Raw genomic sequence first — 13,245 nt, forward strand, 5'->3', positions numbered from 1 at the left:
AATGAATGAAACTTTTATTAATTTCTCCATTAAAAACATAAAAATCACAATAAAATCGACACCACCAAAATACAGCACGTTACGTGACTCACATAATCCGTTACGTAACCACGTGACCAGCGGCACACTGATTTAAATTATCATCGGTTTATTTCGGAGATTTACACACACACAAAAAAAACAGCGATAATCGTAACATCTACGTAACCGAATTACACACTATTCAAGGTGTCTGCTATGTAAAAATGACTCATCAAATAATGAATCACGTACTCAATTAAAAAGAAAAAAATAAATAAATAATAGTTCGGAACACGAACATCTGATAGTTCACAAAGGCGCCATATTGAGATTTATACCACGAAAGATTAGAGAATGCGCAGTTGGTAGCTGATGGGATTTACTGGTGCATAGTTCCTGGCATAAACTAAAAATCTGGTAATACACCATTTTTTTTAGTTGCCAGGCATTTCCTGTGCCAAAGAATCTTCTATTTGTAAGATTATCCACCGTACAACGCGCCTCCTTGTTCTTATTATAGTGAGGGAGAGAGACAAATACATCTTCGCTTCGGTAGAAATTGTGTAACCTCACCGAAAACCCCCCCAAAAAATCAATTTTATTTTAAAGGCGGTGTTCATTAAGTTCTCTTCTATAAGCCCACAAAAGAGTAGAAATGATTTAGTTACTGTTTATTCAGGTTGTGTCAACGTTTAGGATATACAGTTCGCAATCTCCTAACATTCGGGGGATGCTTCAATGCACACGCCATTTGTTTAGACAGGTGGGACATACTTTTGAAAATGCACTAAAAAGCATTTTCGGATTGACTCTTCGTAGGGAATTTTCCCTAATGGTGCTTCTTTGCGGGAATTTTTTTTTCGTTGCTGAAATATTTAAAAGGGGGGAAGAGTAAATACAGCAATATCCATACCAAGAAACATTAATTAAACCGAAACAGAACAAATTAGATTTAATTCAGACGCATTATTAACTAACCGCCCTATAGGGTACAAATAATCCCAAGGTTAATATCGAAGGATTTTTAGGGAAGATGGGCGGTCCCTTAAACTCATCCATCATAGCTCCTGTGACAAGGACGACAATTTTCAATCCCAGGACCCCCAAAAATTCCTAAGTACGATATACAGAAGAAAAGCGTAATTGCTATCCACGGTCCTTCTATACCGAAGAAGTTCAATTAATATCTGCAGCAATTTTACTAACTGTACGAAAGAAAAAAAATAAAATAAAATAATAATAATAACAAGAAAATAATCCGCCATCTTCCCGATAATTATAATTCGAAAATTTGCTTATGAATGACGTAGAATACGAGAGTAGATATTTAAAAATGTAATCTCGATCACTAAAAGTATGCGAAATTAATACGCCATTTTCTTAAATATTAACTATTTACAAATAAAAGTTTTAAATATATTCATAAATATTCGAAAAATAAAATAATAAGGTATCAATTTTGAAATATATTTGAAGGGTATATATATTTTTTAATTAAAAAAAAAAATCAAGGAACATGGCGAGTATGGCAGCAAAACTTTTCAAACATCGGTATTACGGCGCCATCTGTGGGTTTTAAATACAATTAAACCGGTTACTGATTTCTTTTTATCGCTATGACTAATAACATATACTTAGAAAAGTTTTCTGTTTAATTTAAAAAGAAGGTCATGGTTATCACTTTAAATATAATTAAATTTTAAATTTTGAATTTTTAAAAGTAAATTTATATTTGACGAATTATACAAATTTAAACATTATTTACCAATCCAATTTCGAAAATAATATCATAACGCTCGAATCCGATATAAATTAATAAATCATAATTCAATTGACAATGTTTTAATTATAAAATTAATTAATTAATCTATATGAATAAAATTAATTTGATTAGTTTTATCGTAATTGATAATCATAAACTGGATCCTTTAATTAATATTTTTTAAAATTTTAATTTAATATAACAATAATAAATGTTTACTAAAAGATGGCGCCACTAACAATTTTAACGGAAACTATCTAAATAGAAAAATTCTTAATTAAATAATTAAAAATAATTAATAAAATTAACTTCATAGAACATTTTAAATATTAATTTAAAATTATTGAATAGAAAAACACAAAAAAAAGTCGATTAAGAATTTAAATCAAATACGAAATTTATTTCTATTATCACTAACTAGATGGCAGCATTATAGTAACGTTTTAACCAAGCGACAAATCGATGTGGTTTTACTATAGTCTTAAAAAAAATATATTAATAAATTAGAAATATTAATAAGTAGCTCAAATCCTTAAGTATTTGCCATTTTAGTTCCACTCGTCTATAACTTAAAATGAAAGAACCATATCGGCCATGAAAGAGATTTGCTGACGCTTCAGCGACGTCAATCGGATTATAAAAACGATTTCAAATATGCGTTTTCGTCTTCCTTTCAATCGGCAAATACCGAAATAGAATGGACTAATAGAATCTTATGGATGAAATCTCATAAAGACACAACAATCTAAAAATTCCATAAAATAATGTTAAATTTTTGAAGAAGTAATAATAATAATAAACATGGATTCATCTGTTCTCCCTCAAGAAGTTACGACCACAACTTTAAAGTTTTTACTTGTAGAGTCGCGTGTAAAGCGAAGGGGTTAGGGACACATCTGAAATGAAGCAATTAGAATAATTACGCTAGACATTCTTTGATGGAGCATGACATGAAATCGAATTTCGATAAGTGTGCCCCGCGCTGTTAATGGCGCATACATAGAAGTCTATTAATGCCGTAGAAAATCTCTGAGTTACTCGGTGTGTGTGTGTGATACAAAAACTTCTAAAGCACTGTGATTAACGTGTCTTTCACAATAATCTCACGAAATCCCGCTATTCATTTTCGGAAATCTTATGTGTCTGACGATTTTCTCGCACCGCTTGCAGGAGGACTGAAATTGTTCCCGCCTTAGTTTTAGCTTTAAACTTTCTTCAAATTAATAAATTGAGATTCTACGCAATGAAACATCCCGCAAAGTTTCATCGTTAAATCCTAAGATATGTGCCACACAATAATTCAATTTAAAATAATTTCTAGACTCGATATTTATGTGGCACACATTTTATGGTTTAATAATGAAATTTATTGTTTTTTTTTAAAAAAAAAACATTAACTTTTGAAATACACAGAATGGAAATTCCGCTTTATTAAAATTTAATTTATACGAGAAAAATTGCGAAAATCAATACAAAGTTAATTTGTAGTACGTGACCGGTACTACCATTCAACTAATCAATGGATTATATCAATTGTGAAATTTAAACCAGATAACGACCTAGATCACTTTTTTTCTCGCTAGAGGGCGACACGATAGTTAAAATTCAAATATTTTAAAATTTTTTGTGAAATTATATATTTTATTGATAATTTCGGAAGAACAAATTGCTAAATAATACCTTTTTTATTTATTTTCTAGTAAAATTTTGTATTTTAATTTATTCGAATTTATTAATTAACATACATTTTTTTTTACATCGACATCGATAATTACTTCCGACATTAATCAGGGTAACAAAAGTTTAAATCCATATGCAATCATTTTGAAGTAAAAAAAAAATTCACTTTCATTCTACAAAAATTTAAATATAAAAAGAATTTTAACATTTTATCGATGTTTTGACTTTCGCATTTTTGTAATTATACGTCCCTAGGCTTTATCTAATTTAAATATTCTTAGAAACGGAATGAATTAGAATCTCTTTATGCATACCTTTAGAAGTGCAAGAAGCTTTTCGTGTAGCTTCTAAATCGCATCAGATCGGCAGTTTAAATCAAGCTTGCATGTTTTTCATACTTAGATTTTAACGGAGATGAGATCACTCCTCCGAATAGCAAAGCCACACTAGCGCGACATTGCACATTAAAAATAACAAAGAATAAGCTTTGAAGATTAAAATAATTCTCTAAGGCAGCTTTAAAGGATCCAAGTTCGAGTTCGGGTCGGCTAACATTTTTATACGTAGATAAGAGGACTGGATATATCACCCGACCGCTCCCACAATGGGTATGGATAAGTGATACTTCTAGTACTCAAGGGGTAGAAAATGTTTATAAAAAGCTTCCTAAACACAATCGATTAATAATAAATTCAAGAGTAGTTTTTCAAATTTTATAATTCTTACTTATTTAATATATTTTATCTTTTATATAAAATCTCCGAAATATAATTTTGCATTTTAAAATTCAAATTCTTTTACAGTATATGTAATTTTAACATAAGAGCAATGACTTGTATTTTTTCCCTCCCTTCATTAGCTATTTTTTCCGGAAATATCTCATTCAACAGGAATTTGCTTATCTAAAGTTCTATTTCCCCCCCTTTCTCCATGCTTCCTACCGACATCCGCGATCCTAACAGGTTTAGTCAGAAATGGAATTTATGCAACAATAAAAGACAACCTTCGCATGTTAAGGATAACTTATTCATGCGGCAACAGACGGAGATTATAATACAGAATAATTCTAAAAACTAAAGTATTATTGTAAAAATACTTTAAAATAATACTTTAGTTCAATAAAACTTACAGCTCTTGTTAGATTAATAAGTTGGGTAAAGTTTACATTTTTAAATAAACGAATTAAAATTAACTTCTACCAAAATTTCATGTATAATATACAAGTCCATTTAAACAAGTGAAAGTGGCGTATATACTAGTAAATAGCTTATAATTTTGATATTAACAAGTCGGTAGTTTGAGTAGCCTCATATTGAATGATTAATGGTTCCCAAGGTAAAGGTAAACTCTGGTATAAACAAGGAAGAATGTGTCCCGATAGCTTACTTTTATGAGGTCTTGTTTTATTGTCCGGACATATAAACGCACCCGACACATATATGTCGGATCGTATCTTATCTAAAGTCAAATGTACGCTATAAAAACATTTCGAGCAGAAGACTTAGAATATATATGGATAAAAATATAGAGAAACGACCTAAAAGTAGTTAAAACGAAGAAAAATCTCAAGAAATATTCACGCATTTGATCACTTAAGCTTAGAACTGTGCAGCAAAAATAGAGCATTGTGTATAAAATTACTGAGGTTCAAAAATATTTTTTCCACTCTATTGAGCCTTAAATGGTACGTATAAAAATAGATTTCTATGACTACTTTCACTGCCGTTTGTGTGTTACAAAATTCGCAATGTAAATTCTGTACAAATCATTCTTTGTATTACTAATTAGCGAGTTTAGCGTCAATTACGTTCGAAAATGGGTTCGAATCTCCATACTCTATGTCCTTAAGTTAATGAAGTATTATATCTTATCGAGTGGTTTATTGTATAGTCAATATATTTAGTTGCATAAAGTTGCAAACTTGAAAAATAAAAGTGGATTTTGTGGCAATTATCAGAGCAATACGGTTTAAAGATTTGTCCATTATGAACGGCTTCGAAATCGATCAGTATTATAATAAATGAAAACAAAGATTCAATTCGAACTATCCATGAAAATCACGAGAATTCAGTTCAAATTTGAATAAAATCCTTCAAGAGAAGGGGATATCCCACACAAAGCGACAGATGCTATTATTTCAACATTATAAAGTCGATTAATTATGGTTAATGAGCTCAGCAGTTATCATATATTATTTCCTTTCCGCTAAAGATTGCAAAATGCGTGTTCTAATTGCGTACATTACGTAACATTAAATAAAATGTAACATAAGTTTTTAAGATTAAAAGGGTTAAAAATTATTTTATATAATATAAATGGCAACACTGTAAAACTCTTGCCAAACGAAAGTTTGAGGTCACGTGCCCGCGCGAATTCCATCGATCGTCGTCACATTCCTAAGGTCGTCATGACAACATTTCTAAAGAACATTGCGCAAGTTTGAAAATGTTCGTGTTTAAATTCGCATTAAAATATCCGTTAAATATATATATATAATATTTAATTATATACTTTTCAATTAATTTAGGTATATAGAAATCACGTGATTAGCGGGAAGAGAAAGAGTACAACGACTCACTGTATGGGGTCGATGTCCGACGTAACAAAAAAACACGGGTATAAACACGAATAAAAATGTATTAAAATTAGAAATTAATAAAAATATAAATAATTAAATACTTTTATGATAAATTCTTTCGATAAATATACTGTCGTTTAGTTTTTAACATAAAAATATGCCAAGAAAATTTTTTTGTTCTCCTTTTTTTCGAAATGTTTTCTTTAGAATGAAAGTGTAATATAAATATATAAAACTTAGCCAAATTTGTAATTATATTGTGAGAATTTTTATGGTTAAACAATCTGGGATTATTCAAATGAACAGAAAAAAGCCCATCGGCCTTTGTTATGTAAAGGAATGCGGAGCGACAAACTTGACCCAAAGATGCTTACTGTCAACAAAAATGGATAAAATAAAACGTTGTAATCCTTACCTGTCTATTGAGAAAAGAAAAAATTAAGAAAAAAATTCTCGAAACGTTAATCCTAAGAGCTCGTTTAACAAACATATCTCTTCCGTCAACACGAATCAGCCTCCCGACTGTCACATGAAACGAGGTCATGTTTTAAGAACAAAGGAAGTGACTGACACATTCACTCCCGCCATCTCTTTGTTCCCCCGCCTGTAATCACGTGTTTAATATAAGCCATGACGATTGGACAAATTCGAATAATTTTGTGATGTCATTTCGTGCTACACTTTTATTGGGTTATGAATAATCTTATGTCGTGACGTATTTTCGATATTTATGTCTGGTTGGATTTACGATTTCTCTTTAAATTACGTCAGCGAAAAATTTTGCTCCATTGGCCTTGAAGATCGAGTTTATCACGTGAGTAGGTTAGTTATGTCTTATTGGTTAGTGGAGGGGGAAGTGTTTTCTTTACTTATTGACAGTGGATGCGCCATAAGTTTCCTTGGTATTCTGTCATTTTTACCTCGCTTACACTCGCATCGGTAAGTTCTTTAGTGATAAACAGCGATGTATTTGTTTATATTACACATTACTTCGTGTATTGATATTGATTGAAATCAGCTGATGGTTAAATATATTCTATAACAGCTACAAACTTTCCATTTAAGCCACACTTTTACATCATTTATTAATTTAAAAAATCATCCAGTTATGATCTTGATTTACTCAAGTTTTAGAGTGCCATTTTCAACATTAATTTCTATAATATCAAATTTAAATATATTAATTTCACTGTATAACTAATACAATTCATCATCATCATGTTTCAAAGCATGTATAATATATATAAAGTTACCTTATAATAAGTTGCATGTTATTGACTATATTATTAGAGGACAATCATAAAAATGTCATTTACAAATATTCAGCAAATAATGTGTGCACAACTGGATAAGAATTTAATGATTTCAATTAAGAAATGGTTTTCATGTATGAAAAACAGTATATAGCTGATTTGTCTGTTATATTATGCCTGTTTGTAGTTTAATTGATATCGACATTGTTTTTAATTGCAGTCTTTGAGAATGTAACTCGTATTTTAGTTGTTGGTTTAATTTGTTGTAAATATTTTCTTTTTGTTTTATTATGTTAAATCAATTCATAAAATGTATTACATTTTCATTTTTAATAGACACAATCAATTATCTTCACTTTCACTTCATTGATATGATACAGAACTATTCACAATGTATTTATATATATATATAGATCTAATTTATTTGGGATGTCAAAAGGGAGATTGACAGTCTCATTATTTTTTATCCCCGGTGATGTTATTAATTTTATGATCATATTTTTCTTGTAAACATAGTAATGAATTCAAAGCATTTTTTTAAACTATATTTTTGAGATTAAAATTTTTTTAAACTTTCACTTTTATTTTAAAACCTGTCGGCTATTTTTAAATTAATGAAATATTTGAGTAATTATTTACAATTGACACATTTTTTTGATAATTTTTTAGTCTTAATTGAATTTATACAAATGGACTGTATTCCAGATTAGTTATATAGGATTTGAGTTTTTCTTTCGACACAGAATGTCAGTTCTTGCTTAAATATATTATTACTATATTTTTAACATTGGACTCTGTTCGACGTGATTGTTACGGAATAGATATGTTTTATTGATATAAATATATTGACTTGAGATATGTTTAAAATGTTTTAATTTCTAGCAGATGTAAGTTAATCTTATATTGTCGGAGAGTTCTTCTTACATCTAATTGCCGTAGAGTGCGTTTGTAGTGTTCGTGTCACGCACAATTATGGTATTGTATCGGAGAAAGTAGAGAGGAATATGCAAAGTAGTATCATTATCTATGTATATAGTTGAACCTTTGATTTGTATAGTCTATAGAGTGCACATTTGTATATAAATATATATGATATATATACTCCTTTACTATTTTAGTTGGCTGATGAGGGGCATAATGGGCCCAAAATATGTGTAATTATGCATGTATCAACTGAATAAAAGATGAAAAAACTGCCAAGTGTCTTAATTTGTGACACTCAATTGTGTTTGAAGCAACAAAGTATGAAGCACAGTTTCAGATTATAAAGAATATATTATTACTAATCTATTATTTGATTAATAGGAATTATTTTCAAATTATCAATTTATTTGTCAGCATTTCCTCACATTAATAATAAATGTATAGATGTAAAAGACTTCTATAATGATTTTTCCCTTTATTTTAACATTTAAAGAACTTGGAAGTGAGATTTTTACACATTATTAATATATGATAATCTTATTTAAAGAGCATTAATAAACTTAACGAACTTTTAATTGATTTTATTAACTTTAAATTTTAAAGTGAATTGAGTTTATTTAATGAGATTGATTTTTTTTTCCAATTTCTTCCTTATATAATATCAAATGAGAACCTCATATAAGGTACAAGGATCAATAGGTACAGGCAATAAATCTCATTGACTATTGTTTTTTAATGCTACATTAAAAATTAAATTCTTATTTACGTGATAAATTTATCTTTATACTTGTAAGTATAATCCATTTTTAACTAGAAAATTGTAGACAGAATAAATGCGATAGCATTATCTTGATTTCTTTAAACTTATATTATACTTAACTGTATATTATGTAAAAGACATTTTTCATTTTTTTAAATTATTAGAATTAATATATAGCTTCAGTATAAGAAATAAATGAAAGAAAACTATTCCTGTTTTATTTTACTTGTATAGTGACATCTGGTGTATCTCGAGTTGCCAACCCTTCGTCTTTTGGGCTGAGAATCTTCTTTATCCGAGACCGAGAATCTTTGTACAAATTTTTATTTCTCAGCCTTGCATTTGAAAAAATCGACCTTTCCTAGCCATAAGGTCGGCCTTGTCTATAATCTAAAGTTAGCAAGTATGATATCTGTGTATAATTTTTTACGAACATTTGAAAAAGTAGACAAAATAAAAAGAGAAAGTTGTAAATAAAAAGATGTTTAAAATATGTAATTAGAACTCACTTGTGCCTGTGACCGGTGTGAAATTAATTAATTCAAGTTAATGAACGTTTTCTGGACGTTCCTCATACACCCCGGTGTGTATGAGGAAGATATGTTTAAAATTAAAAAAAAAGTAACATTTGAAATAATTAAATGTAGAGAATATTATTTGAATATTAGAATTCATTGGGAGGTTTTTTCATTATTTCTTATAGGAAAAATTTTATCTTGTTCCCAACAGATCTGAATAAGTTTAGTCAATTTTCCCAAATGACACCAAAACATCACAAATCCTATTATCAATACACGTTTCTAGCATGATATTAAACATATATTTTACCTATGTTTATACCAAATACATTGCAATCATTTATTACAATGTATTTGCTATAAACCGGATGTTAATTGACATGTGCAAGGCATAAATAATGAAATAATTTAATTTTCGTAAGCTTTTTAAAAATTTATTGTTCTTAGCTACATTGATAAAATTTAAATTTCTATCTATTCTTTTTATTGATTAAATTTTTTTAATTGATCATATTGTCATCAAATAACTCATTGACTCGGTCATTTAAATGACGCCATTATAAATTCTGAAATAATCGTGATGAGAGAAAGGAACACAAAAGTTTATATGGATTTGTAAAATATTTATCAAAAAATAAAGTTTGAATTGATAAAATATGAACATTTAACAAATGAAGAAAAACCATGTTACGTTCCTGTCCTTTAATTTACATATATATGGTCTGTTTTGCTACATAATACTTATACTAAAATATCGTTGTTATATTTTCGTGAGAGCAGTATCAACTATATTATATGGCTATATTCACTTTCAGGAAGTTGTTTCATATTATCAATCATAGTAGGTTGTGAAGATACGGAAAGATGAATGTGGTTCATATTTTATTTCGAGTAAATAAGCCCTTCAAATTTTCTGATGCCGAGTCTTACACAAAATTTCTATGATGGATAATTTGTTTTAACAATTTTATTTGGAAGTGCAAGGAACAGGATGCTTGACAGAATATTAAACAAGTTGAAAAATATTTATGGCTGCCAGTGATGTAACCCAGTAACTTATTAGAATGCTTCAGTTGAATTTATTACTGATTTCAGAAGTTTACCATAAATCCTCTAATAGATGTCCTGGCATATATGAGACTCAGCATCTATTCTATTTTTGTAGAATTTTGTATTCAAACTAGTGATAAAAAAGAGAGAAATATGGTTGAATCTTTTTACCACATCTCTATGGTTTCTTCCAGCCATTCTCTCCCCCAAATAATGAAAATTGCAGGTAATTAATAAGAACTCTGAAATAGAAAAGCACACTAGTATATATCAACATTGCTTACCATAAGCATAAAATTATAGTCATTACCGTATCTACATGAATTGTTCTAGCCATTTTCTGTTAGCTGTAAACACCTATTTTGGTCTAACTGGGTGAAGATTTCTCTTGCTTTGTCCATCATCATCCATCTGGAGAGTTATATTTTTATCACTGCTCACAGATCCACTGCAGAACCTTTTCTTATAATTCTTCACTGATCTTCTGCACCCTCCTATTGGCAGCCTCTTTGCTTCACTCTTATTCTTGATAGTTTTAAGAGTCGTGCTTGCTCTTCCACCTGTGAATTCACTTTGGATGCACTTTGAATTTCTGTGCTGTTGCTTCTCTAGAGCAGGGGTGGCCAACAAGTTGATCGCGATCGACTGGTCGATCACCCCGCCAATTTTGGTCGATCGCTAGCGATGTCTTGACTTAATGTATTATATTTTTAACCGAACGCAACTGTATGCATGCAGTTATGACTCGACTCATAAGCAGTGAGTGCACTTCGTACTGAAACACAGTGTATAAACATAGTATGTATTTCACACTTCCCCTCCCCACTTAGACTATGCTGATGACAACAAATCGATCGCGACATATTTTTACGATAAAAAGTAGATCTTATGTGCACAAAAGTTGGCCACCCCTGCTCTAGAGTGTCCTTTTGCATATGCAACTGCCTTCAGTTTGAAGGCTATGCTGTAAGACCTTTTGGTTTTCATTGATCTGTGTAAAATGAAGCATTTGAAACAGAAAGTACAGGAAGATGCACTCACTCATGCATCATTTATAGTATTGTAAAACGCACGTGGTGAAAAATAAGTCCGACAAGAGGATAAAGGAAATTTTAACAACTTTATTTTAATTTTCACCCGCGTTTGTTAAATTATACAGGATTCTCGATACACGTTTGTATTCCGACACTCCTTTTACAAAATCACTTAAAACTCGGCAGAATCGTAGTCGAAAAACTCGCGACAAAAGAATTGATGTACGCGACGCGTTACAGAAGGGGCGCGAAAAAGAAACTTATAACTAATTACTTAAAACTACTTATGCTAGAGAGGGAAAGAGAAGATGTAGAAAATAGGACAGAACAAGACAAGAACGGGTACCCAAACTTAGCTAGTGAACTCGTGATGGTGGCTATAACTCAGGCCTTCTTGGACGATACGAGATTCGACGACCGTAGTGTTCGAATTTTCTACTTCGTGTTTTTCCGATAGACTTCTAGAAGAGCTTTTGTATCAGATTTCTAGAGTTCTTCTCTAGATTCCGTAACGTTCGGTCTGCTGCCTCCTTCGTGCTCCCGTCGGCGCAAAATTCCTGGAGACCTCACTAAACACGTCCTCGCAGCTCCTCGTCTCGGCCCAAAAGTGGCCAGTCTATCCTTCTTCTAGCCCCTGCAGGCTATATCTTTTTCTTTGTCTTAAAACCAGTTCGTTGCCACCCGCTGAGAGAAGTTTCCAGAAGAATGAGAGCAGGGAACAAAGGGTGGAGAAATAAAGGGAAGAGAAGAATATATACATATATATAAAAAATATACAAAAAAATTATGGCGTAAGACCACAATAGTTTATTTCAGTTGTGCCCCTTGTTGTTGTAAAAGCATTTTTTAAGGTTTCTCATAGAAAAATTACCACAGCATGTACAGAACATTCTTAAGTTTCATGAACTGCATGCAGGAATTTAGCAATACCCAGCATCTATGTAGCAGTTTAAACTAGATAGCTGGCATTTATAGGAGACCAGCATCTATTAGAGGATTTGATATGTTGTTACAACTACTTTGACATTTCACACTTGTTGGACTATGAACCCAAAGTTGAGTTTTAATTAAACACTTGGCTTTATTTCTATCTTTATTTAGTTGATCAACTAAATAAAGATGGAAATAAAGCCAAGTGTTTAATTAAAACTCAACTTTGGGTTCATAGTCCAACAATCAACAAAACACGGTTTCAAAGAAGAAATATAAAATTTCACACTTGATTAGTAAGAATGGATTCTCAGTGTTATTGTTTGACTTTCATAGGTATATACTAATATTTCTATTAGTGATGACTTGAAAATTTATATTTTTCAGCTTTATGTTAGAATTAATTTTGGCTCTGTTCCTGTACTTTAAATATGGTAATTTATCTCAAGTAAAAGCTAACCCATCAAGTATGTATGGTACTTTTCTATGAATTTTGAAACTCAAAAAATATCTTAAAGTATGCAAAAATGGTAATTGAAATATATTTCTTTAGCTCATGCAAAATTATTCATAAGATTTTGTGACATACTTAATATCAACCATGTAATGGAGCACGTCATTAATATTTATGTACAGAAATGTACAGTACAGTACGTGCGACTTGCTGTTGTGTGATCAGAAAATCACATGTGCATTCCTAAGCTAAGATTAGGACTGTTTCATCTTTTTAATCAC

The 13,245-nt window shown here is 30.4% G+C and overlaps 2 long non-coding RNA genes across 2 annotated transcripts; both read left to right on the forward strand.

The window, feature by feature from the left end:
* The first annotated feature begins 5,806 nt into the window (after window positions 1-5,806).
* LOC136989686 (uncharacterized) lies at window positions 5,807-6,377 on the forward strand. Its single transcript, XR_010882941.1, has 2 exons — window positions 5,807-5,910; window positions 5,991-6,377. It is a non-coding gene; the product is annotated as an uncharacterized lncRNA (long non-coding RNA).
* A 529-nt stretch (window positions 6,378-6,906) lies between these two features.
* Window positions 6,907-9,486, forward strand: LOC136989738 (uncharacterized). Its single transcript, XR_010882951.1, has 2 exons — window positions 6,907-6,980; window positions 9,213-9,486. It is a non-coding gene; the product is annotated as an uncharacterized lncRNA (long non-coding RNA).
* Window positions 9,487-13,245: the final 3,759 nt, after the last annotated feature.

This window comes from Centruroides vittatus, unplaced genomic scaffold (assembly GCF_030686945.1).
Source record: "Centruroides vittatus isolate TY-2023 unplaced genomic scaffold, ASM3068694v2 scaffold_752, whole genome shotgun sequence".
Lineage (NCBI taxonomy): Eukaryota > Metazoa > Arthropoda > Arachnida > Scorpiones > Buthidae > Centruroides > Centruroides vittatus.